Genomic DNA, 24,373 nt, shown 5'->3' with positions numbered 1-24,373 from the left:
TAGAGGGCACAGAAAGAAAAACCACTGCACAAAATGCGGGCCATAAGAAAAGGGAGCTGAATTCTGGAGAAAATAAGACCTGAGATTTTCTTTTGCCCTTTTTCCTCTCTGTTTAGGAAACACACCCTTTTCCCAGGTGAAGCTGAATATTACTCTTTGTTCACACATTTAATTGAAGTGTCCATTTATAGCTCCAATAAGTAATAAGATTTGATAGAGAAACATTATTAACTAAAGCTAATTAAAAGAATGCTTATGTGTAAAATTCAGCCCATTTGTACCTAAGGAAAAATCATGCCCATGGTGGGGTTAAAAATCAATTTCATTTTCTTATCTATTCCTTGTCCTCTAATCCTTTATATTTTACTTGTCCCCCTTAACTGTAAATCTTTAAAATTGCACAACCCCAATTAAGAAAAAGAAAAGGCAAAGCGAGAGTCAGTTTTCATAGAGGAATGTTGTTGGCCAAGGCCCCAGATATTTTTTTGTATCTCTAGTGAATTGTTTTGTAAAATTTCCAGGAAGCTTGGGAAAGCTTTGCGTTGACATCACTCAGCAGACCCTGGAAAAGCGTTAGCCGGGAAGGAAGGAGGCCAGGCTGGCTGTCTGGGGGCCGGGACCCGGGACACTGCAGACTCCCTTAGTGCTGATGGGTTTTGCAGAAACTTTTCTTTCTCCCTGCTTTCTTGCATTTGTAGTCACTTTACTGAGGAATATTTTAACAACCCAACCACATTTTGTTTTGTCTTTGTTCTGCATTTTCTCCCTTCTTAGTGTTCCTTTATCTTTATTAAAATAGACTCCTTGTTAAAATAAAAAAATTCTGAATTAGGATATGAACAGTGAAACTAAATTTTTGGTTTATTTTAATTGACAAAGACATGTCAGTCTACATGACTGATGAGTTTATACATAAAATACCACAGATTATTTTTCATATTTAAAATCATTTTGATTTACAAAGCATATGAAAAATTGGCCATTTTATATTAAAAACAAAGTCATTTCAAACCGCTTTTCTAACTGGATGAGCTTTTTTCATCCTCCTACATTTCCATTTTAATGAATAATGTTATATTTAGATAACTATTATATTTCACAAAAGCTTTTTAGAATTTTATAATCATAGATTAATCCAAATGGATAAAATATTAAAATAGTAGACTGAACTCAGAAAAATATATATTTTTCCTGAGAGGAAAAAATAAGGAAAAGAGTTGTCTGCTTATTATTTTAAATGTGATTCTCACAGAAAAATGCTGCATTTGTAAGATTTGAGTTTTTTTCATCATATTGGGTATTGCACCAGGGCACTGAGCTACTTCCCAGCCTTTTTTAAAACAATTTCTATTCTGAAACAGGGTCTTGCTAAATTGCTAAGTTGCCCAGGGTGGGCTTGAACTTGTGATCCTCCTGCTTTAGCCTCAAAGAATGCTGAGAATACAGGCCAGTGCCATCATGCCGAGTTTATAAGAATATATTTTAAGGAAAAATATTTGAACTAAAAGTAGATTTATGAGCATTTACATGTCATAGTATGTGCTACCTTGCATTTAAAATCAGACTTTCATTTATAACATCTTCATTGAGATACACATCACACATACCGTGGAATTCAGCCTTTTTGAAGTGTGCTGTTCAATGGTTTTTTACTTTGTCTGCACAAATGTCTCGACTTGTTCAGCCATCACCAAATCCAAATGTGGACATTTTCATCACCTCACAGCGAAACCCAGGATCTTTCAGCTATCTCCCCTTCCCTCACTTCCTGGCCCTCTCCTCCCCTCCAGCCCTAGGTTGTCACTCTTCCATCGATGCCTGAAGATTCTTGGCTCCTGTGCTGGATGTTTCACATAAATGTAATCATGTAATTCCTGAACTCTGTTGACAGGCGCCCTTCAAGTAGCATAATATTTTCAAGGTGCATCCATACAGCAGCACATACTCCATTCCTTTTCATGGCTGAATAAAAGGCTCAGTTATCTAGATTTAAATACTTTTCCTGCCTCTTTATTCAATAGTTTAAAATAAAATTCTAATAAACATCTTTTCATCTTGGTATATAATGGCTCTTCCAAAAATATATTTCTTTTAGATTCTTGAAATTCCAAATTATTCTGTGTCTTGCTAACCTTTTCTTTGTAAGAGACAATGTTTATGTTAAGCAAGATATCTTCTCCTTCTAAAATCAATTAACAAAGGCCTGAGTGTTCAGTAAAAATACCTAGCAGTATCCATCAAATTGAATAGTTGAGTCTTTGAAGGAACTACTCAGGAAAGATTTATTTTAGATATCTGGGACAAAACCTACAAATAAAAGGATTCCAAGCATGTTTAATGCCCTTATAGGAGAGTTATTATTTATTGAAGACTTGCTTGCTGTAAAGTGTTTATATGTAAAGTGTTCAGCAATGTGTCTGCCACACAGTCTGAAAAGCCACTGACATATCGTGTTTATTTAATCCTCATGTTTATCTGATCCACAATTTATAAATTAGATACCAATATCTCTGCTACTTTACAGATGGGGGATTTGAGGCTTGAGAATATTCTGGATGCTGGTCTAGATTACATACCTAGCAAATAGAAGAGCCTAGTTTCTAATCCTGGTTTTAAAACCTGAACTTAAATTTTGTTCTTGGAGACATTATTATGAAAATGTTCTAACACATACAAAGGTTGGAAAAATGTTAGAGGGGATATTACCCACTGAAATTCTACAATTATATAGTACTTGGTATATATATTATTTTTAAATTTATTTCAAAGTGAATTATAGACATCAGCATAGCCCTTCCCCCAGTGTTATACTAGGTAACATTAGAGTTCAGTATTTGTTTGCAGTTATTCTTTTTTATTCACTTTAGATAACTTTAACAAGCAAGAAAGTGTGTAGACCTCAAGAGTACGAATATATACATACATCTGTGCCACCCACCCTTTTCTGAGGTGGAGTGACTACGTCTTTTTGTCTGTACTTCTGATTAACATATAGAAGAATGAATACTCTGACGCAACTGGAAACGTTGAAACTATCTTCATGGATGCCTAAACAGGGTAGGCATTGTTTCAAAGGGAAAAATCTTAGGTTAGGAGAGTCCATCTGAAGACAGCAGGATTTAAATAACAATAGAAAAGTATTATATTTTTAAGGAAAGGCAATCTGACAGCAGGATGGCAGTTCAGATGCTGGGCAGCTCAAGTCCTAAGTCCTGGCTTACCTACTTTATCCTCTCTTGCTCTAAGCCTGTTTTCTCCACTGCAAAGTAGAAATAATACTACTAGGGAAGATTATTCATAAAAATGAGCATGGTATCCCTCCTAGATCTCTGCCCTGCTCTTCTAAAGTGGCTCCAGGAAGCTCCTTATTGACGGCTTCTGCTCCTATGGATGTGGGCTGTCCAGGCACCAGTGACCAGGTTGTCTCTCCTGCCCTTCATTCCTGCTCTTAGAAACCATCCAGCAAGGACCCAGGCTGCAGAGAACTGCACACCTGGGCAGACCTGGACCTGCCCCATGGACTGCAAAGGGGGCTTAGACTCCATCCAGCTTGAACCCCCAGCCCAAGAAGAATTGTGGGCAGAATACATAGTGGATGTGATAAGCATGCAAGTATCTACTTCATGGGCAGGCAGTGAGGATTTAAAAAAAAACCATAAAATTCTTTTGTAATTTCCACGTGGGAAATTATCACAAACATCAACTGTCATAGTCATCACCATCATCATTACTGCAGAGAAATAAACTGCTATGGCTTCTTAATGGTGACACCACATGCTCTTCATTCCTGGACGTGAGGTTTACCCATTCTTTCCTTAGAAATATTTCAGGGTTCTGCTCCTCGCACGTCACATCCCTGGAGAACTCTCCTTCAGATGACCTGCTGGGCTAACTCCTCCCCACCCTTAGCCTTTGTTCATTTGCCTCATAGCACACTGTAGTTCATAGGTTTGCACAAATGTCCCTCTGTACATGGCACTGGAGGAATACAGAGTGTGTCTCATTCACATCTGTGACTTCAACAACAGCCTAGGACTTTTTTTGAACATTTACTGAGAATGAATGGATTAAAAATTCAAGCTCTATTATATTTTGTGGCCAGGGCTCATTTTGATATCCTTTTCCTATTTATATCAGGTATTGCCTTAATCAATTCATTTCTACTTATTTTCAAACAAATAGTTTGTTCAAAATCATAATGCATAATTGCCATATCTATTCTTTGAATTCTGCATTTGTAATTCTGCTGTGACAGAAATGTACACAGCCTGTATAAAAGCCCTTCATCAGAGCCTATTCATGCTTTAAATTGCTTTATATTTCTTTTCTCCGAGATTTGTGTTTTAATACCTAACATTCAAAATTGGAGACATTCATAGAAAAACCCAGGGAACATATTTGTGTGTGGTTCAATGAAGCTTTACACTCATGTCCAGGAAAATATTGATCTATTTGAGATAGATCTGGTCCTCTTCTCTCTAGAAAATGGGACAACTTGGTCATTTGGAGAAGACATAGTAAAGAAGAAATATGGCCTAAGCTACTAAGGCTCTGGTAGAATAGTAGAAGGATAATTTATACACAACTCGGGAATCTTCTGGCTTGTTTCACCCCGGACTTTGTCTTCTCCTTTGTCTTCTCCACGCTACACTGTCACAAGATGCAACCCGTCGCTCCTTGGAACAAAGAAAACACATTTAAAGCAGAGTTAAAGGAGTAGGAAAGAGGGAAAAGGGCACATTCTTGTCAAATTTGATTAATGACTTTTGTAGTTGAGTTTAGCAACACCTTTTCCATGTAGTGTTCAGTAGATATATTTCATCGCTGTTATTCAAAATACATTTTGATGACACACGAGTGTGATAGAAAGCAAGAAATCAAGGCATGTAGTTCCAGATCTCAGCCTGGCTTTTCCCAGGGGCCTAGGAACCACAACTTTCCTGTGATTTTGTTTCATTGCATTCACTTCTAGCCTTATTTATTCTTTGGGAATCTGTCTGGGTTTTATTTCCCCCAAGAAACCTATTACCCAACTATTCTGAATTGAGCAGGGCTCCTCTGAAGCATCCTTTGCTTGCCTTGATTAAAGTTCTAATAAGTCTGTAACTATTTGTCTTTCCTAGTAAAGCAAGAGATTTGTGTATTTTTTTTTCACTTTTAGTTCTTTATGCTGCATCCAACACTAAGCAGAAAAATCATTCAGTAAATGGCAGGGAGATGAATAAGTGATGAATATTCCCCAAGTTGAGAGGTTTTGCTAATCATGAGGAACTCAGAGCGTTCTTAGCTGCCTCCTGGGGGGTGATACAGATAACTTGGGGAGCTATGACATGAAGGAACACAAGACTGAATCACTTCATAATTTCTTTCTTCCCCTTCTTGCTATCTATCTACTGTGTTGCCTAGGATCTTGGGGTTTTGATTCAATTGTAATAGGTAATGATAGCTCGATACTATAAAGTTTTATAAGATATTTAGACTATATCTGTCCTAGAGCTCTGGTCAAGAATTACAGGCTTTGTTTAAAAGTACAAATTAATTATTTAACTGGATTCTATTTTTAATGTAGATTATTGACTGGTGAGTTGGTCAATACAGTCAATATTACAGAATGTGGAACAGTCACCATCAATATGCAGCTCTGATTTTCAACTCACAATAAAAACTGGAAAAAAGAAAAATGTCTCTAAAAATTTTTTTATTTCTTTTTTTTTCTATTTTAAATCTTTTTTGATAGCTTCTTAACTGTTTTTTAAACTATATAGGCCTGTGACATTAAGTGTGCTCTCACTGTGTCACCATCACTGTAACAATCTCCAGAACTATTTCACTACCCCAACCCTAATTATGTGCACTATTTTGTTTCCATGAATTTACCTATTTTAGGTACCTTTTATAAGTGGAATCATACAATATCTGTTCTTCTTTTGTCTGGCTTATTTCACTTAGAATAACATGTTCAAGGTTCATTAGTGGTATAGCAGGAGTCAAAATTTCAGGGGATTTGTTTGATGTTGGATAATAATTCATTGTATCAATATACATTTTGTTTCATCTTTGGACATCTGGGTTGCTCATAACATTGGACTATTACGAATATTGCTGTTACAAACACTAATATACAAACATTTGTTTGATTCCCTGCTTTTAGATGTTCAGGGCATATACCTAAGAGTGGAATTGTTGGATCTTACAGTAATTACATGTTTGGCATCTTGAAAAACATTCTGTTTTATAATGGATGAAACAGCCCCAACAGCAACTATATAAATGTTCCGATTTTTCCATATCCTCACTAACACTTTTTAATCTCCATTTTTAAAAATAATAACTGTCCTTATACATGTCTAGTGGTATCTCACTGTAATTGTGATGTGGAATATCTTTTCAGGTACTTACTGGCCTTATGTACATCTTCTTTGCAGAAATGTTGATTCAGTTACTCTGCTAGCTTTTAAAATTGTGTTGTTTGTTGTTCTTGTTTTTGTTGTTGTTGAGTTGTAAGAATTCTTCGCATATTCTGAATATTAATGCCTTGTCAAATATCTTATATGCAAATAATTCCTTCCACTCTACAGATTTTTAGCCTCTTGTTAGTGGGCTTTAATGTATATTCTTATTTTCGATGAAGTCTAATTTGTGTGTTTTTTTCTCTTCTGTTGCCTGTGCTTTCAGTATTACATACGATAAATCATTACCAAATTCAATGCTATATATATTTTCTCTTTCTACTCTGTTTTCTTCTGTGAGCTATAGTTTAAATTTTTATGTTTAGATCTTTGGTTCATTTTGGGTTAGTTTTTGAATGTAAAAAAGGGTCCAATTTCATTCTTTTTCATGTTTTCTCAGTACCATTTGTTGGAGACTTTTTCAAATTGAATGGTTTGGGGACTCTCATCCAGAGCTGATTGTATATATGAAGGTTTATTTCTGGAGTCTCTGTTATACTTTATCTTTTTTGACTACTTTCATGTACTCAGAAACTGCATATGCTAGTATTATGCATTGTACAAGAGAGAAACCCAAACAGAAGAAAATTAAAACATTTAAAAGAGCAGGACTAGTAAAAGAGTAGCAAAAGAATACCAGAACAGGATCAGTAACTACTGTGTAGATTAGAAGCAACAGAGAAATGACTCTCACTTAAAATAAATGGTTCCTTAATAATCTACCCAGTGTTATCAAGCATTCACTCCTTGGAGTTGGACTTACTGCTTTTCCTAGGTTAATTTTCACTTTTCTTCAGGGACAATTATCCAGCCTTAAATTATTCTTAACTCCTTCCTGCTATTTGTTCACTATAGTTCTCTACATCATAATAAATCTTGCACCAATTAATTATTGGTATTTCCAGTGAAAATAAGTTATGCATGGAAGGGGCTGCAGAAAAATTTATCCGTACATGACTTTATTTCTTATCTCACTATCAGTTCTTGTCTTTTATATAATTTAAGCAGCTGTGACTATGAAGAAGAAAAGGACACATTTTGATCAGTCTAATACAACTTGTTTCACGTAGACTAGCAAGGCTATAATTTTAGAAGAGGGCTGACTTCCTCTAGGCTGACTTCCTGACTTCCCTTAGTGGAAAACTTCTGACATTCAGTGTCTTCACTGATGTCCTGAATGACCAAATGCTCGGACTGGGAAGTGACTGAAATCGACTCCTGTTTAGGTTCTGCCCAGGATCACATTGATTACCCATCAGCTTGTTCTCTTGGTTTCCCAATAATCGGCACTTGCCACACACTGCCAATAGCTTCATTCAAGTCTATTTGTTCTAGGTGCATACACTCATGGTGTTAACCCCAAAACTTACCATATGCTTTCCAGTATTTCAGAGACGTTTCCCCAACATTTCTTACCGAAAGCCATTGTTCAAGCCCACAGGTGGCTTGGCACCCACCACCCAGTGGAATCTCCACTCTTCAGCTCACTTCCTTCCGGTGAATGCATTCTTGACCCAGGCCTGCGCAGAAAGCATCTCAAGGCAGAGCTTGTGTTCCTCTTTGGCACAATTTCATCCATTGTGCTTGGACCTAGATGTCTCTTCCCTTACATAAATATCAAATAATTAACAAGACAATGACTGCTCTTTCCTCTAGAGGGAAAGGGATGTTTTCCACTATTTACTTCCACCTTCCTCTCTTTTCCTTAACACATTTCAACTGAAATTTGAAATTTTAAAAAATAACTAACATACATGCATTTTCAAACTAACCCTAATTTTCTACACATTGTTATAGTGCCTTTAAAAACAATATTAGTTTCTGCTACATTCTGGCATGTCATTGTGAATGCTGCTTTGGATACTTAGAAAAAAATTATTAGGAAAGAAAAGAAAATATTAAAAATGAAATGGGGCTTGTCCTAGCACGCTCCATGAGCACTCCATTCATTCTTACAAGCCTTGAGCCCAGGCTGCGGCAAGCAGGGTGAGAGGAAAATTACGAGGTGCAGCATTGATTTTGATAACTATCAAGAAAGGAAAACAGGTCCAAAATCAGGGAGGAAAATGTGAGCATTGTGAAAATGCCATGCCTTCCTGCCCATGAGAGATTTATTTATTGGAAATTATATCGCAAAAATGTCTAAGTAAATTAAGTCCCTAGTTATTATGTCACATATAGCTGCATTGTAGAATGTAGCCACAGTTTTGCAGTTGTGTAAACGGAGCTGTCAAGCACTTGTTATTTTAAAGCTGGAACCAGCCAGCTCCCTTGACAGCCCTGTGGTCCCAGCTCACAGCCTGATTCATGCTGGCGCTGAGACACAGGAAGTTCACGTCTGCTATAATCTAAACACTGTGAAAATGGACCACAAGAAGCAGTGCAGAAAGGTAAGGATAGGCTGAACCCCATAACCCAGATGAGAACCATGCAACATTTGAAGGAAACAGAAGGGAAAACTTAAGCTTGCAAACTACAGCCCCAGTTTATATACAATTAGGGAGACTTACGACTGACTGCAGAATTTGTAGGTCACAATGCAAAATAAAAATGAAAGGACCCCAGTTAGAAAATTATTACAAATTTCAAGATGGTGACAGCAGAGCATTAAACCAAGTGTGATGTGGGGCCCCACGGGACTGCGCAATTGCCCAACCTGGAGGAGCTTTTTAAACCACCAAAGAGGTGGGTAGAAATGAAGCATCGCTGGCTCAGCAAGGAACACTGTCCTTGATCTGTGTTATTTTCTAACAGTATGGTCCGTGTGAAAGCAAAAATACAGATAATCATTTTTTACAGTTGAGACTTGCGTTTACTAAGTGGTTGTACAGCAAATGCTCATGGTGAGTGTAATTCTCTCCATGCTTTTCTGCTCAGACACAGTTTGCATTGTTCACCAACTCGACAACAATAAAATCCGGTCTTGTTGTTCAGCTGAGGACTATGATGACCATGTTCACTCTTCCAACAGTCACCGGGGAGGAGGGATATTTAAAATGTGCCACTGTACATCTGTCCAATTGCTTGTTTCTTTCCCTATCCTAAACGAAGACAATCAATGTCTTGTTTCTAATAACACAAAAATGTAAATTTAGCTGTTTCCATTTCTTATTTAAGAAGAAATTATACTTGGCTCTCATTATTACTCTGGATAAAAAAGAAAAAGCTTAATAACTTGTTTTCAGTAAAAGACAAGAATTTAAGAATGAAGGTCAAGAGAGAGTACAGAGGCAGCAGGTTTGAGTAGCAAACCTAATCCCCCAAGTGCCTTCCTTTTTAGCAAAGGGGTGAGTGTTTTTCCAAAGATCAGAGCCCCTCCTCAATGACCCTCCACTCAGTCAGCTCCAAGCACAGACTGGTGCTCTCAAGAATCTCAGTGGAACGGGAGCATTATCTGCTACAGTTTGCCTGCCTCAGAGCCCTGTCAACAGCCAACGGTGGCCATTCTGTTTAAACTGAAGTAATTAAATCTCTCTGCTCTCATAAAAATAAAATCAAATAAAAATATAGACTACTGCAGGTCAGTGGAATTACAATGAGTGGAGGTAAATTTTAATTTCACAGTGTAAGTGTTAAATGATTGCCCTCCAAGCTGTCTGCCAATTCTGCATGAAATCTCACCACATTTTAATAATTCGCCTTTTATTTAGAGTGGAAAGAGACTTAGAAATAGCACATGTGTTATGATTTGGAAAGAGATTTTATGTGCACTTAGGATCCTGAGAACCACCACAACATAACCACATTCAGGTTCTCTAATTGGGCGGAGAGGAAACTATCATTTCTGAAATGATTTGGGGGCCTTAACCTTTGTTCAACTTCTCTAAAATACTTGGAATTATTTTGATGTGTCTGCTTATTTTCAACATTTCCATTTAATTTTAAAGCTGTGCATTTTCTAGATCTGCATCCCTGTTATTATGTGAACCTTGTTAGTGATCAGTCTCCTTTATTGCATTACAAAACTGTCAAGAAAACTGTCGTTTACAAGTGATTCTATGTGACAGTTTTTAAAAATTGTTTTTAATGTAACCTTAACAGAATCCTACTCTCTGCCAATGCTCAGGGCCAAATGAGTATCAATATGGATATTATTTCTGTACAAGCCCTCTATAAAAAGCTGAAAATTTAGAAAAACTTATTCTTGGAACAATAATGAAATCTCAGAGGTTTTTACTGATGGCCATTGAATGAATCTCTAAATAACATCAAATATTCTCATAATTTTTGCATACCACCATCGAACCGGTGAAATCAAAACATTAAGTAAAATAACTCTAAATGAAGGAGAAAAAAATCACTTTAGTTTGTTTTAATCAATATTTTATTTCTTGCAAAGCACCAACTGCTGTGTTCAGAATCAATGATTCAATGGATCCCTTGTAGTTCAATCGACTTTCTGCTCTTAGACATTCTGCATAGCTATTAACGTAAAACAGAATTAAAATAGAGTGCTGTGCAGCCAGACCTGAATAATCTATACATAGTTTATCCTGGACCCTAGGGTATCTGAAAAGACTGGAACCAGCCTGATATCCTCCATATGCTATTGACTTGTTGAATCCCAAATTCTTTAATCTGAATAAAAATAGCACTTTCAAAATGGCTCAAACTGGAGAGGTCCAGCTACATCCAAATCGATAATTCCTTAGAGACAGAAGAATGCACATTAACCAAACAGAATGTGGTACAAGCAGAGAGCTGGGGCAAGAGCAACGGTAGTGTGTTCTTGCGTGCACACCCACACAGGCAGAACAGACATCCATATAATTAAAATTCTATTTGCAGAAACTTTATAACTGGAGTCAGAAGAAGATTCACTAAGCATAAGGGATGGAAGAAATAGTTGAAATCGGGTAAAATGTCCTCAAACAAGTGATAAGATTGCTCAGCAGAGCTTTATATTTTCAAGCAAAGAATTATAACTTGTCTTTAGATCATATTTTGAAACATTATCTGGACAAAACCTTCCACTCTTCATTTTAATAGTTTTCTTATTTACAATAAAATTTTCTCTCAGATATATTCAAAGTATCCATCATGTCACTGTTACAATTTCGTGTGTGTATGTGGTGAGGACAATTCACATTAACTCTTAACCATATATCAACTGTGCAAGGTTTTGTTTGCTGCAGTCACCATACCGTACATTAGATCTCCAATATTTATTCATCCCATAGAACTGAACCTTTGGACACCTTGAGCAACATCTCTTTCCTTCACTACTCCTCTGTTCCTGGAAATCACCATTCTATGATCTACTTTTATGACTTTGACTTTTCTATATTTCACGTATAAGCAAGATTACATAGTATATCTGTGGTTGGCTTATTCCACCTAGCACAATGTCCTCCAGCCTTGTTCATGTTGTCCCAAATGGCAAAATTTTCTTCTTTAAGACTGAAAATATCTTATTTTGTAAGTATTCTATATTTTCCTTATCCACTCATCTGTTGATGGACATGTGGGATATTTCCATGTATCAGCTATTGTAACGAATACTGCAATAAACATGGATGTAGTTATTGCTTTAAGATACTGATTTCATATCCTTTGGATTCTATGTATCCTTTGGATGTATACCTACAAGTGAGAATGCTAGGTCACAGAAAAGGAGAAAATAGGGCCAGGGATTTAGCTCAGTGGTTTCGTCGCCTGCTGAGCAAGCGCAATGACCGGAGTTCGATCCCTGGTAGCCCCCCCCCACCCAAAAAGGAGAAAATATTTGTAAACCCTATATCTGGAAAGCAATATTCAAATACATAAGAAATTCAACTTAGTACAAAACCCCCAAATAGCCCAATTTTTTTTAAAAAGGGTTAAAACTTAAATATTTCTCAAAAGAAGACATACAAATTGTCAACAGGTATATGAAAAGGTGTTCAACATCATAAATTATCAGAGAAATGCAATTCAAAATCACAATGAAATGCTACTTCATAGCTGTTAAAGCAGCTGTTATCAAAAAGACAAAAGACAGAAAATGTTGGTGAGGATGTGGAGAAAAAGGAACCCTTGTACATTATTGGTGGAAATGTAAATTAGTACAACCATTATGGAAAACAGCAAGGGAATTCCTCAAAACATTATAAATGCAACAATCATCATTATTTTTGATTTCAGGAAATTCAAGAATAAAAGCTTACAATGGTAATAATGGTAAACCTAGTTTAGCTCCCATAATCTTCTGGAGAAAATCATCTTTATTCTTCAAGTCCTCAAAATAAATAAGATCCACAGAATATAAATGTAAGCATACAAACATACACACAGGTGAGTGTGTATATACATTCATCTACATCTCCTTACATGTATATATTTATTTCTATATAAAACATATACATATGTTAAACATAAGAAATGGTGGGCTAGTGTCTACATTATATATGTGAATGTGTGTGTGTTTGCATATGTGAGTGTGTGATGAATACATATACAATAAGGCATCAAATTTTAAAATCTTAGATTCAGAAGAAACTTCAAGAAGCCTTCCAATCCTATATAATGTCTACAAATGCCACTCATTAGCTAATCCAAAAAGGGAGCATGGACATTATAAAAATATAAAAATATTAGAAATTGTCAAAGTTGGATGACATAATTAAGGGTTAATTCCTCTTCTACCTACAAATATGTATGTCTTAAAATGTTCACACTAGAATGTTAAATATAAAAACGTGTGGTCTAGTAGTTATTGTCATTTTCTCTGTTCTTGTTTTGATTTTGCTAATTGTTTTTCCTCCTTAACAGTAAGAAACAGCAAAATTACCACTGCATATACTATAATTTAATCACAACTTGACAATAAATGCTGACAGTGATGTATTTATGCCAACATCTCTAATTCATTGTTTAAAGTAATGTTCTCTGCAGTTGTATAATATTCATGAGTTCATTATTCTGAATACCAATATTATTTTAAAAGAATTTTATATTGCTGTTATATAACCAAATTTAATCCAATCTAAGATGGCACAAATTGTAACATACACCATTATCATATGCACCACTAGGAACTAGGAAATTCTGCCAATTAAGTTACTGAAATGTGCTCTCATCTGTTTGTACTTTTATTATTGATTCATTTTAACTTTATTTTGTTATATCTTTTAGGATCATTTAGACATTGTTTTTATTCCTAAAATTTTTTCACTTCCTACTATGATTAAAAGTTGTTGCTAAGTCAGGGTAAGATGGTGTGCATCTCTTGTCTCAGCTACTCCGGAGACTTAAACAAAAGCATCACATGGATGCAGGAGTTGCAGGCCAGTCTGGGCAACATTGTGAAACCTCTGTCTCTTTAAATATATACATGCACACAAACATATATACATTCATACATACATACATAATAGTAGCTGCTGTCTGGGACTCCACACACAGTATCAGACTGTGCCCATTAAGAACACTGTGACAGTGTTACCTACAGCATCCTCTTCCAAGCAGCGGATGACCATTATCACACTGTGTTCATGTATCTGTGTGTATTCTCCACATGAATTGTTACTTTTTCCCAGCTTTGGGGGCTGAAAATCATCAAGCCTATGGGGAAGTTGAAAGAATAACACAATGAATATCCTTAATCCCTGAGAGATTGCATGTATTGCACAACTGCTTTATCACTTTCTCACTTTCAGATTTTGATGAACCTCTTGAAAAGAAATTAGCGACACTACGACAACTCACTTCTAAATATTTTAATATGTATCTTTGATGCTAAAGACTTTACTTCACATGTCCATAATGACATTATCCTGTTCCGGGCTATTTCCAGTACACCAGTCATACATGAAATCCATATTTGAACTTCTTCAGTTGTTCTAAAATGCTTTTTTGTAGCTTTCTGTTCCTGTGACTGAAGTTCCAGTAAGGTTGGTTATTATATTTCTGAAGCTCCTCCTCTTAATCTGGGAATGTTGCCCACATTATGTGTGTGCACATGTGTGTGTGTATGCATGTGTGTGTATGAAACAGCCCTCGTTAGAGAGTCCAGGTCTGTCTTCCTGTACAGTGTCTCATATGGATTTACTTGAAAGATTTTGTGTGATTATATTTGAGTTAATATTTTTGACAAAATGCTACATCAGTAATGTTATATATGTCTACTTATTTAATTGTTTCTAATTGGGGAGCAAATAGTGTTATTTTGTTCCACTACTCATATCACTAAGCTTAATTACTTGGTCAATCAGATGACTACATTTCCATTTTAAAGATCATAGTTTCTATAAAGAAATGCTGTAAGCCCCAAAGAATTAAAAGAATCGTACTACAGCGATATATGTGCACCTATGTTTATAGTGGCACAGTTTCTAATAGCTAAAGTTTGGAAACAGCCCAAGTGCCCATCAACTGGAAACTGGATAAAGAAGATGTGGTTTTTTTATAAAATGGAGTACTACTCAGCCATAAAGAATGAGAAACTAGAGTCATTTATAGCTAAATGAATGCATATTGAGGCCATACTCTTAAGTGAAATAAATAGGACACACGTGTAAATACTGAATAGTTTCTCTAGTGTGAGAAACTGAAAGTGTAAATAAGGATTAAAATGATTAAAATGAATAACTGATGATTTGAAAAAAAAAAGAAATGCTGTAAGACCTTGTCAATGGTCCATTTCTCCAACAATTACCCAATGCTTTTAGTACCCATTATTAAGATCTAAACAAATAATTACATTAGAATTACAAACCGTCTTGCAAACTTTGATGCTGCTGTTTTCATGATCTTATAAAAAATCTGCACAAAGTTATATAATGAGCAGTAAGGAATCACATAAGTTGAAATAGACTCTAAATGGTATATCAACTAAATTTTTGGGAGTTTTGAATCGTCCAGTTGCCCATCAAGAATAACAATAATGTCTGCATTTCCACAAGCAATAACAGCTATCCTATGAACGTGTCTGGCCAATGTGGATGGTGGGATGTCATCAAACATAAGATTAAACCTCACTGCAGAGATGGTGCAATGTGAAAACGAAAAGGAGTTCATCTCTAAATGAATAAACTAGGGCAATTCTGACAATAGCTAACTAGTAGCACGTAATTTCTGAAAATACCAGGTCAATTCACACAAAAATGAGGTGAATTAGTGAATTAAAAGAAGTCAGATGAATTAATGAATCACTGTATAGGTGACAGAACAGAACATGTGTTCAAAAACATAAGTATATGCTTTATTTAAAAATTACAAACATGGAGATTCAATCGTAAAGAGTTAAACTCTAGTGAATGCTCAGGAAAAGTCCCACAGCAGGGATTAGCAAGTTAGGCAGAGGTCCTGGGATTAACAAATGTGGGGAAAGATGGAAATCACACAGTGCTGAGCAGAACTGGGTGGCGATGGCAGTCACCAGGAAACCGCAGTCCATTTGTCTGGGAGCTATGAAGCTGGTATGCATGATTCGCAAAGTTGTCCTGAACTGCTCAGAAGGAGCCGAGATTTTAGACCCTTGACCTGACCAGTCTCTGAATGGAGACTCCTCCGCAAGGGCATGACCTTGGGAAAGGCCTTCCCCATCAACACAGTTCCTAGAGCGATCTGACAAGGCAAAGGACTGTTTCCATTCTGAAGGGGGCTGGGGCACAGGTGGATATCAATTTGAATAGTATAGATACAAACATTTATGGCATAGGTTGATTTGAATTAGGATACAAATTTATTCATAATATCCTGCTTTATGATAAGCTCCTCACAGGTTATTTGATTTTGTTGGGTTAATGTATACATCAAAATATATTTGATAGTATATTTTACAATATATTATTTTCTATTATGGCTCCATAACATAGTACAGTGGTATCTTGGCTCACAAACTTAATTCGTTCCACGATTCTGGGAAAAATGATCCCATTTGTGTTTGTGTGCAGAAGATGACCAAAGTTGTGTTCATGTCTTGAAGCAGAATTCACGAAGGGAAGCAAACTTTTTCCCAGTGCTTTTCTTTGTGAACCAAACTGTGAACAGATGCATGCGTGAACCGAGGTAGTACTGTATATGAGGTGATAGAATGGTATATATATTTAACAGAGAAACAGTTATACTTGTTTGGCCAATAGTTCATTTTCTCCAAACTTAGACACTTGGTATCCTGCTTGTTTGGTGGGTTTGTTAAATTAGGTATCACAAACAGAGTAGATTAATAATTATTATACTGAAGCTTTCTAACCTCTATTACATATATTTTAAAAACCAAGTTTTGTATAATGCTGGCAAATACTCAATGATGTTCATCTACTGGAGATGATAACACGTTTAAATTAATTAGTAGAGGTATAGATGGTTTCCAGTTTTATTTGGTCATGCTGGGCACATTCTTTTATTTAATAATATTGTCTCTAAATATATTATAGGCAACATAAATTCTACAGGTGAATATGAAATCAGAAGTAAGCTAAGAGAGAGAGAAATCATAAAATATTTGGATCAGTAAAATGGCACTGGATAGAAACAGAAAAATGGAGCATCAAAATCAAGCTAGTATTTGAGTAGAGGCTTCCCGAGGAGTTAAATCTTAATTAACTTGAGAGAGCAAGAAAGCAAGAGAGGGCAAGAGAAAGAGAGAGAGAGAGAGAGAGAGAGAGAAAGAGAGAGAGAGAGGGAGATTGCCATGCAAAGATGAGGAAAGGTGAGGAGAGGCAGATAAAAGAGTACATGCAGGTGAGTATTTTGTAAGCATTTGCTCTATATCTGATACTCATTCCAAGTTCTTTACATCTATTATCTTATTAATTGTAAAAAAAGACAAAACTATTGACCATGTCTCCTCTTCAGATTTATTTTATAGATGAAATGACTGAGACTTGGCAAAGGTAGAGGAGAAACTGACAGGCAGGGCTGGGGAAATGGAGAGGTAGGAAATGACACTGGGCTAGGAGAACCACTGGCATTTGAATCCTGATGGCACAAGACAGAATATGAGACAAGATCAGGAAACAAAATTTGAGAGGAAGTCTGATGCCAAATTATGAAGAATCTTTATATCAGGATAAGGAGTTTGAACTTCACCCTGAAAGAAGAGCGACAAGATTAGGTCTGCATTCTAGAAAGGTTGCTTTGATGTGGTGAAGGGGTGTGAATTCTCAGCTGTAAGTGATGAGTGCTGGAACAAAAGCAGCAGCAGATAGGCGTAGAGAAGCCAGTTTTTAAAAATAAGTACCCTTCAAAGTTAACAGCATGTGGTGGCCAGTTAGCAAAAGAAGGCAAGTTAAGGACGGAGTCCACCTCTCTCACAGGTTCGTGGACAAGAAAGGAGAGTGGATGAATGGACTCACTAGATAACCTATCTTTAGAGTTGGGAAGGAAAAGGATTTCTAAAGTTTTAATATAAGATGCACCACAAATAGAAGGCTTTTACCTACAATATCAATAGTATGACTTCTCAAGATCTTTTCCATCATCCAAATTTGAATTCAGGGCTCCTATTCTATCATTCAGTTTCTTCCATGTTTCAACGTGTTGCAGACTTTAACTTTTTCTTCCAATATTTGTCTCTGATATTTTATAGTATCATGGAATATTGAAGTTTCTTAATAAAACATCTCTTCTTGAGTATCAATTATATATTAAAGTGGGACAAATTACTGTGAAACTAGAAACTTGCATGACAGTGTACATTCAATATCTTACAGAGTTTCTGAGAGTCATAAAATTTGGAGTAGATTTGCTAAGTGGTCTAGTCCGGGTTCTCTTATGAGGTTGCTGTCAGAATGTTGGTAAGACTGCAATCACCTGAAGGCGTAATGATGGTGGGATGGCCCATGAGGCTTGATCATATGGCCATGAGGCTTGATCACATGGCTGCTGACTGAAGACTTCAGGTCTTTGAGGTGCTGAGTCTTTCCATTGGGCTGCCCAGCATGACACTCTTAAGACATGGCTGTTGGCTTCTCCCCAGAGCAAATGGTCCCAGAGAGCAGGCATAGACCAGACACCAATGCCTTTTATAGTCCAGTCTGGAAGTCACATAGCATTTAGAGCACACACCATCACTTCCAGAACATTCTATTCCTTAAAAATGAGTCACTATATCTAGTCAGCCTGCCAGCAGAAGGTGAATTGAGAATTACAAAAAAAACTGAGTGGACATGACTCATCTTGTAAATAAGTACTCTTATTCTATACGTTTACTCATTAAAACCAAGCCTTAGTAATTAAAGTAATAAATGAATATCACTGAAGTGGAAGTATTTTTCCCATATCATTAACACCACACAAAACTCAAATATTTGGTAATACACTATTACCCATTTATGGAACAGTATGCCTCAGAGCTCACAGAAGTTTTGGAATCAGATTGAATAGATTAATAACCAGCCCTATTACTTAACTAGCCATGTGAGTTGCATGTTTGACATATTAGGAAAGCTTGTTATAGAATTATTATAAAATTAAATGGGTGATACATACAAACTACCTGACATGTATCAGTGTATTCATTTAGTGTTATATGCATTTCCTGTTTGTGTGTGGGAGGAAAGAGGACAAAAAGTTTAGAAAATGGCCCCTTTTGAGTGGTTAAATATAAAAATTATAAATATATATAGTACATCAACTCAAAACTCAATAATACATCATTATATATCATTGACATGGAATGATATTCATATTACATTAAGTGAAAAAGAGATAGTATTTTGTTTAGGGTGATTTTATTTTTATAAATATATTTAGGTGTCTATTTACATGTATAAACATTTGTTATTTTCCCACTGCTATGTAACAAGGTAATATAACTACAGTGCCTTAAAGCAACATAAATTTATTATCTTACAATTCTGGAGGTCATAAGTCTAAAGTGCATGTCACTGCTAAATACAAGACCTTACTTCTGGAGGCTCCTGGGAAAAATCCAATTCCTTGTCTTATCTGACTTTCAGTAGGATTCTTTAGCTTGTTCCCCCTCCCCTCATCAAGTCAGCAGCAGAATCTCTTCTACTCTTTCTTCCTCTCTTTGACACTGACATTCCTCCCTTACTCTTCCACTTATAAGAAATTTGGGATTCCATTGCTCCCATCAATTAATCCAGAAAATTCTCTTCATCCCGGAGTCTATTAGCATTATAACCGGAGGAAGTTACTGATAATACTATGATATATTATTTAATATATATATGTATATACTTATGTATTAGCATCTTAATTTCTTTCTGAAGTCTTAATTTTTCATTGCCATGTAAAATATATATGTGTGTGTGTGTTGTATGTACATAAATATGAGTATATATTTTACCCTAATATTAATTATATTTCTCTTATCTGAATTTTCCTATTTTTCTATCATAAACATGAATTAATTTAATGGAATAAAAAGAAAAAATTTGCAAGAGAATGAAAAGCCAGCTGTATTCCGGGAGAAAACCTTTGTGAAACCCATATCTGATAAGGACTAGGTACCTCAAATGAATAAAGAACTATTAAAAATCAACAGTAAGTAAACAACCTAATTTAGACACTGGGTAAAAGACCTGAATAGATACTCCACCAATAGATACATATACAGGAAGCATGTACAGAAAACAGGTAAGCATATGCAAAGAGGTAATGTCAACAGGGAATTGTAAATTAATTCAGTAGTGGCATATCACTATGCACCTACTAGAAAGGCCAAAACCTGCAACACTGACAACACCACACACTGATGCAAAGCAACAGCCACTCTCCCTCATAGCTGGTGGGAATGAAAAATGGACCGGCCACTTTGGAAGACAGTTTGGCAGACTCTTACAAAACTGAACACCCTATTGTGCACCTTGGTATTTACACAAATGAGCCGAAGACTTATGTCCACATAAACCCCAGCCTTATTCATAATTGCCAAAATGTAAATGCAATGAAGACATCCTTCAGTGCATGAAAAGATAAATGGTTCTAGACAATGGGATATTATTCAATGATAAAAAGAAATGAAGCATCAAGTCACAAAAAGACAAAAAGGAACTTTATAAGTATATTGCTAAATGAAATAAGCCAATCTGAAGAAACTATAGCCTGCATGATTCCAACTTGATGAGATTTTGGAAAAGACAAAACCATCATGATAGTAAAACAATCAGTAATTACCAAGGGTCTAGTAGGATGAAAGAGGAAAACACAAAGGGGTGGAATGCAGAGAAGTTTTAGGGCAGTGGGCCTATTCCATACTGCTGTAATGTTGGACACATGGTACATATTTTTCAAAACCCATAGAATGTAGAACACAAAGAACAAACCCTAATGTAAACTATAAAATTTAGCTAATGCATCAACACTGCCTTGAAAATTTTATGAAAGGAACCACACTAATGCAAGGAACCACACTAAAGAGGAGAAATCAGAAGGAGAGGGGGCAAGATAATAACAAAGGGAAGAAGGAACACAGGTTTTTATAAAAATTTTAAGATGCTCCCCTTAGCTCATTTCTGTACCATGAACATCAAATTATGATAATTTAATATCTATGAATGTATTTGACTGAGATACTATTTTATAAGACAAAAGCAATATGGTTGAAATCAATGAGATCTAAAAGAGACTCCAGTGGACTAAGGAGGACATTTTCGCGACTCATTAGTAACTTCCCATATCCTACCATTTTACGATAAAAGGGAATCATATCATGTGGTAATTCACAAGTTCTGGACTCAATCTAGGTTCAACACCAGCTGCATCTCTACCTCTGTGACTAGTCTCAGCCCAGCAGTGAGCCTTAAGTATTGGCTACTACAAGCATATTGCCTTTGATCCTCAATATTAACTAGATGGAAAAGTGGGTCCATTTTAAATATCCTAACCTTATCATTGTTAGGCTCTTCCTAATAGACTTTTCATTAAGGTGGCCGCCACTTAGAACACTCCTCTTCAAAAAAAAGTTCCATTTTTTACTTCCCAGGCACTCAATAAAAGTCGTTCAGTTTTTAGCCTCCATTATCCTTCTCTGTCATGGTACAGAAAATGGCAGATACAGTAGAATTCAACTGTCCTGAAACTCATCAAATTCAGTGTTTGACATATTTTGACTCCAAATTTTTGTCTAAGTACTTGTGGCTTAGTACTTGGTGTACAGGCTAGAGCTAGCCTGTGTCAATTGCCTCATGATTCCCTAACCTTTGCAGCCAAAACAATTTGCTCTGTACTTGTCACTTGTGGTACTTGTCACTCCCCCCAGAACCAATTAACTGTGAGTACCAAGGTACCACTGTACTTATTTTGGCGTAATTATGGGCAATCTGGGAGCCAGGACCACTGTGGCAGGATGCCCACAAGTGAAGCCACAGAACCAAGGCCGATCAACAGTTCCCACGAAGGTACACAGACAATGGCCATGTGGACCCAACAACACCATCTGCCAGACAGGCTGTGGAAAATTAGACACTATTAAGATCTGGGGGAAACATGACTCTTTGGAATACTTAGTGCCTGCAATGACATGCTTCATGTGCAAAGTTTCCACTTCTGACACAAGGACTGAGCTCCAGCTTAAGAGAGGCCTCACTAGAAAAAGCAGCACATGTTCCCAGTACAAGCCCTACCCAGCTCAGTTTTCCAGGTGTATCACGCTCCCCCCGATTCACACATATTCACAGTGGGCCTTTTTCCATAAGTGGCATTAGTTGTACTTTCTATTTTCCAATGAGACCGAAACTTAAGATTTTCCTTCTTTCATCCAACAGCCCTGCTTTTGTTACCTTACCTCATGTATTTCTGAGAGCTTAAATGATTAAGTTCAAGAAAGGGGGGGAAATTCCGTCTGGTGACACTTGAGACTCTAGGTGCACCAGACAAGAATTTTTTTCTTAAAGACAAAAGTTACCGGAAACCCAGGAACTAGTCATTGATATTGTCTCTGACTATTCCACGTAGAGCTGGTTTGCTTCTGCTATTTTCACTAATAACATCAGATTTCTGCCTTCATCTACATCACAACTGATTAAGTTTCTGTCTCTGCAAGACTTTATTTTAACACCAGATATTCATCTGGAGCAAGCAATAGAGTCTAATAATTCTCTGCAAACTGAGTTGCCAAAGCTGCACCAGAATTTTGATGTTTCCATTAATAAAAGATATATGCCTGCGGGAAGCACAGATTTGTGATCTCAGGATCCAGAGTTTAGGGGTGAAGGGAAAATGGCTCGCATCTGTACAATGATTAAATGTGTGCTCAGAGAGGGGAACCCTAAAGTGTCTCTGCAGACCTAACAAGGCCTATTTGGACCTGGAGCTCACCCCTGCGGGGTGTTTTTGATAGCTTTATCTGTGTCAGGCACTGGAGCTCTACCCAATTCTCACCTGTCAAGACACCATGGTAGCTTCAGAGTTGCAGATGGGGAGGGGAGGGCCCTCCAAGGTCGGAGGACCATTTTACCAGCCTACTCCAGGCCCGGGCAAAATGCATAAAAGAAAAATGGGACAAATCATGACAACCAAGCCTAAAAATGGAATCTGTAAAGAGTACAGAACCGAAACTGTTCCAAAGATAACCAAATGTAAATATGCCTGAGAATCAAAAATTAATTCTATGTGCATGCCAGCTGGACCAGATAGAGGAGACAGCACCATGAAAATACAGGCCTGAATATTTATTCCTATGAATATGAAAAATCTGTAACTTCAGGAAGGTTGGTGTGTCTTTAAGTGTCATTTCACAGAATGGTGGTGGAGCTCAGGAGTACAGCATTCAACCCTAGCATGTCTGATGACTTAGATCAATGCCTAGCAGAGCAAAAGAAAAGAAGCATCATTTCACAATTAATTAATAATTAATACAATGTTTGTTAATTTTCTAGTTAATACATTTTATTGTGCTTTTTCTACGTATAAGACTTTATGCTAGATAGTATAGCACAGAAACAATAATCTGTTGAGTACTGAGGTGTTTTCAAATTAAAATAGCTTTATTTTGTTCTCTCCAAACACATGATAATTATAAATGTTTACTGAAAATATGCTAAAAAATTACTGTGTAGCAATAACCATTGTTGATACTGCAGGAAATATATATGACAACATAATGTGTCTATACACAAGATCACACACACGTGCGCACACACACACACACACACAGTGTTAGTTCACTAGGCTTACTCTAACAAATATAGTAACTGGTGACTTAAACAACAGAAATTTGTTTGCTCACCGTTCTGGGGACTGAAGTCCAGGATCAAGGTGTCTGGCTCTTCATCCCAAGATCAAGCAGGTTTGGTTTCCTCAAAGCCTTGCTCCTTGGCTTGCCAATGGCTGCCTCTAAATGTATCCTTCCATGGTCCTTCCTGTCTGGAGCACTCCTGGTGTGGCCTTATGTGTCCAAATCTGTAAGGATAGCAGTGAAATTAGATCCGGACTACTGTAATGACTTCATTGTAACTTTATTGCCTCTTTAAATTGTATCACCACATCTAGTCACATGATGAGCCACTGGAGTTAGAACTTCAATATATGCATTGAGGGAGGCGGCACGATTCATTTGTTTACATTTTTTCTTCTTTGTTTGCATATACCAGATTAATTTTATTATGCTTTGTTCTTTAAAAAAAGAAAACATTGTTATAGAGAAGCACCTTATTTTCCTCCCAAAGACGGGAGATGCTAAGTACTTGATCTATGATACTCAGTATAGTTTTATAATTATATAGATCTTATATCTTTTACTGATATTATTCCTAAAAATTTACAGGTTACTCTTATGAATATTATGTTTTTGTACTCTTTTTTCTAACTGGTATATAAGAAAGCAATGAATTTTGGTACATTTATCAAGTAAATAGTCACCAGTTATATTTTTCTTAGTTCAAATGACTTAATTTCTTTTGTTTGCTGTAATACTAATAAAAAGCCAATAAATAAGGATGATACCATTTCAAAGTGAATAGGACCTTCAGAACAATATTTATCAGGAAAGGTGACCATAGCATTATTCTTGCCATAGATAGGAAGTCCTTGAG

The 24,373-nt window shown here is 36.4% G+C and overlaps 1 long non-coding RNA gene across 3 annotated transcripts in view; it reads right to left on the bottom strand.

Annotated features, from left to right (window-relative positions):
* Nucleotides 1-1,083: 1,083 nt before the first annotated feature.
* LOC101711862 (uncharacterized) overlaps nt 1,084-24,373 on the bottom strand; it is a 302,781-nt gene continuing 279,491 nt past the window's right edge. The window contains exons 7-8 of one of the 3 annotated variants that reach the window (XR_015449545.1): nt 23,569-23,741; nt 1,084-13,991 (exon numbers count right to left, since the gene is read on the bottom strand). This is a non-coding gene — a long non-coding RNA (uncharacterized LOC101711862). The remainder of the gene's footprint in view (nt 13,992-23,568; nt 23,742-24,373) is intronic. The other 2 variants (XR_015449550.1, XR_015449548.1) reach the window with 2 other exon arrangements.

This window comes from Heterocephalus glaber, unplaced genomic scaffold, assembly GCF_053883595.1.
Source record: "Heterocephalus glaber isolate CG9 unplaced genomic scaffold, H.glaber_assembly_v1.0 deba00000738, whole genome shotgun sequence".
In the NCBI taxonomy this organism is placed as follows: domain Eukaryota; kingdom Metazoa; phylum Chordata; class Mammalia; order Rodentia; family Bathyergidae; genus Heterocephalus; species Heterocephalus glaber.
The sequence above is the reverse complement of the archived record's forward strand: the minus strand, read 5'-3'. Positions and strand labels throughout refer to the sequence as shown.